Here is a 3,700-nt window from a genome sequence, read left to right as displayed (position 1 = left end):
TTCCGAGTCCCTTGTGGGTCTGTTTTTTTGGCTGGCTGCCACATACGGTTTTAGCTATAGAGCAAGTAAATTGATTGAACGAAATTACGGAAGTCTTTTTTTAAAATATGTTAAAATTATCATTTTTCGTTCAGAACAATTTTTTAATAAGTATCCATACGATTTAAAAAATGTATTTTTAATAATTAATGTAACTTTTCATGTGCGACTTTTTATTACAAATGGATCTGTATTCATTTTTATCTGTGTATATATTATCTTTGATCTGTGGAGTTACTTAGTATCCTAAAGTGCAGTAGTGTTAAAATGTATTTGAAGTTTCTTCTTCTTCCTTCTCCTTTTTCCCTCCTGTGCAGTGATACACGGGGGGCGATCCTGGAATGATTTCCGAGTCCCGTGTGGGTCTGTTTTTTTGGCTGGCTGCCCCATACTGTTTTAACAATAGAGCAAGTAAATTAAACCATGGTGATAATTAATTGAAGTCCACTCAATTTTTATGCAATTGTTCTTTATTATAATACAAAAAAAAAAAAAAAATAATATATATATATATATAGAATATTTTATATAATATGCACGTTTCTATATATATATATATAATCCACTTTTTAACAATTGTTCGTTTTTCTTCTTTTTTTCTTCTCTTCGGGACATGATTTAACACTGGTGTGGTGGCTTAAGTGTTCACCATCGGTATTTTCTTTTCCTCCGCGTGAGTTCACGTCTCAGAGATATATGTATATTTTTTCCTCTTTTTCATCTTTATTATTTTCTTACTATATTGAGCTTTTTATCTGTGGAATAATTAAAGAATAATTTTTAATTAATCAAAGATTAACTATGATGACAATTCATGTTTCACTGGTGCGTTTGAACTTTGACTTTTTGCCGCACGACATGTGATCATTGGCGCCAATTTTTAAACCGTGAGTGTATTTAACCTGAGACAGATCTATTTGTTCATATATGTCATCCCCTGAGGAAGAAGTGTTGTACACTTCGAAACGCGTTGGGAAATAAATGGTTGATCTTTCATCATAACCTGGATTCGTCATTTTGTCAAGCAGCGCACTAAAGTCCATGAATTTGTTCCATAAGAAACTGAAGTTTTAGCGGTCACGGAGTTGACCTTTGGACGTGCAGCAGGCTGACCACAGATTTTATATGTCTTAAACTCTCCTGGAAAGGGTGAGTATATTTCTACTATTTCTTTCAATATTTTACCCGGATAAGACCCTATTGCGCTTTTTTCCTATAGTTTATCTACTTTTCTAGAATGATCCCCAGCAATTTGCACACTTCTTGAATTTCCACCGAGATCCTGACCTGGATACGCTTGTCTTTGGAGGTTATTGCAATGCCAAATGGGTATAACTAGCGGTATTGGCATTGATTGTGACATAGAGCTTCTGTAAAAGGTTTTAGTAGACGTTATTTGATGCTGCTAGGTCTTGAAAGATCACGATCGGGGAATCCTCAAATGCATTGTTTCTCTAGCAACCTTCCACGACAGCATAGGAGGTTGTCCCCATGCCCTAATGGGGGACAGGAAGCACGAGAGGTTAAAAGGTCCCTCTCACCTCCCTCTCACCAGTGTCTTTCCTGTCTCCCATGGGGCATCGAGAGGTTCGGTATGCTGTTTGGCTAGCTGCTGCAGCGTACCTGTAATCCTTAAGCCCGGCAGTGGTAGTCGGCGGCGCTGCCTCCCCTCCTCCGTAATGCTCCTGTCGTTTTAGAACACGGGACCTTCCTGGCCCACCCGCGCTCCGCTAGGGGGAGTAAAGCGGACCAGTGATCCCCGACCGGAGGCCTCCCGCAGCTCTCTGGTCTCTCCTCCTCCTGCTGCGCGCCATGCAGTGACCCGGAAGTGACGAAACGAGCGGTCACTTCCGGGGTATGTGTGATGACTTCCTGTCATGGCAGCCCCCATTCAGCTGCTGGCACGTGGAGCTCACCAGCACTTGCTGTGCCTGCTCTTGGACCCAGGGAGGAGGAGAGGGAAATAAAAAGACTGCGCTGAGGGCGGGGTTAACCCCTTATTAGCCCGCCGGAAGACATCGACAGGTAAGACAAAATCCCCTGTCAGCATGGACGGTTCTTCCTGCCCTGTGTCTGCAGAACCCAGCGCTGCCCAAGCCACAGTAAGTGTACCTGGGGTGGGTCCTAGTGGTGCGGTCCTGGGATAGAGGGCCTCAAAATACTTCTCCCCCTTTCTTATAGGGAGAAAAGTCTGCCCACAAAAGCACCAATACCACCAGCAAGTGGCCAAATGTGCCATATACATTGCAAAACTTCCCTCAAATTGGGTGAAAAAATTGTGTCAAGCTTGCACGGACAGGGTGGTCAGAGATGAGCACCCGTCATTGATTGACAAAATCCGCAGCCTGGTCACTCATCAGGTCAGACCTCTTTAGCCGCCCTGTCCCCCACTCAACCACCTCCACCTCCTCCGATTGTGGGCTCACCATCCCCAAAAAAACAAAATTCAATTAGAGGACTCTGAGTCCGAATCAGAAAGGTCATACAATTCAGGCTCCGAAAATTGGGAGCAACCGGGAACCTCTAAATCAGTCAAAACTAGGAAATACCTCCTTTCCGCGGAGTATGTGGAGGAACTGGTCAGTGCAGTATAGGCCACCATGGGCCTAGAGGATGAACCCGCTACTCAGTCAGCACAGGACCGCATGTTCGGGGGATTTGAGGGACCTAGACGAACAGGTTTCCCAGTACATAGGAGCATAGTAGATATGATCTCTCAGGAATGGGAGTACCCAGAGAAGCGCTACTCGGCCCCTTCAGTACTCAGGCATAGATTTCCCCTGGAGGGAGAGGAGTTTAAATGGGACATCCCGAAAGTTGATGTCCAAGTGGCAAAGGTGGTGAAGAAGACAGTCCTTCCATTTGATGATGCGTCCTAGCTTAGAGACCCGATGGACTGTAAAGCAGAGAGCCTCCTAAGGAAAGCCTGGGAAACCTCTGCCTTTTCCTTAAAGTCAGGAATTGCATTCACATGTGTCTCTAGGTCTCTCTTCCAATCGATAGAGGAACTAGAGAGTCATATTTCTCGGGGAACCTCAAGAAGTGACCTCCTTAACTCCCTTCCTATACTACAGAGAGCTACAGGCTTCTTGGCGGATGCATCAATGGAGATGATCCGCACCTCTGCCAGGGCTATGGTACAGTCCAATTCTGCCAGGCGGGCCCTCTGTCTTAAAATGTGGAGCGGGGACATGACCTCCAAGGTTAAACTCTGCTCTTTACCCTTCAAGGGTGAACAAGTCTTCGGCCCGACCTTAGATGAAATTCTTGAAAAGGCCACAGATAAAAAGAAGGTGCTTCCTGAGCAGAGGCCCACAAAAAAGCGGCTTTTTAGAGCCCCCCAGAATCAGCCATCCCAGCCGAGAGGGAAGGGAAAGACAGGAAGATGGAGTTATGCTAAAGGGAGAGTGTTATGGTTGAGTCACCGTAGGAAAAAATATACACTTTTTTTTTTTTTTTTTTTACAATTCTTTCCTGCTATTGAGTACCCTAGGATCTGCGGTATGGCGGGTGATTCTGTTATGAATGAGTCACTGTAGGAGGCAAAAACAGAAATACAAGCTAAGTCCCGAAAACCAGAGAAGTTGGCAACTATCAGATTGCAGACCCCTGAACCTATCAACACAACTAGCAGTAGCCGTGGGGGGTACCTACGATGCCC

The sequence above is a fragment of the Dendrobates tinctorius genome, unplaced genomic scaffold (assembly GCF_039654945.1).
Source record: "Dendrobates tinctorius isolate UK_male_01 unplaced genomic scaffold, ASM3965494v1 ptg000095l, whole genome shotgun sequence".
Classification (NCBI taxonomy): Eukaryota; Metazoa; Chordata; class Amphibia; order Anura; family Dendrobatidae; genus Dendrobates; species Dendrobates tinctorius.
This window is presented reverse-complemented; position numbering follows the sequence as displayed.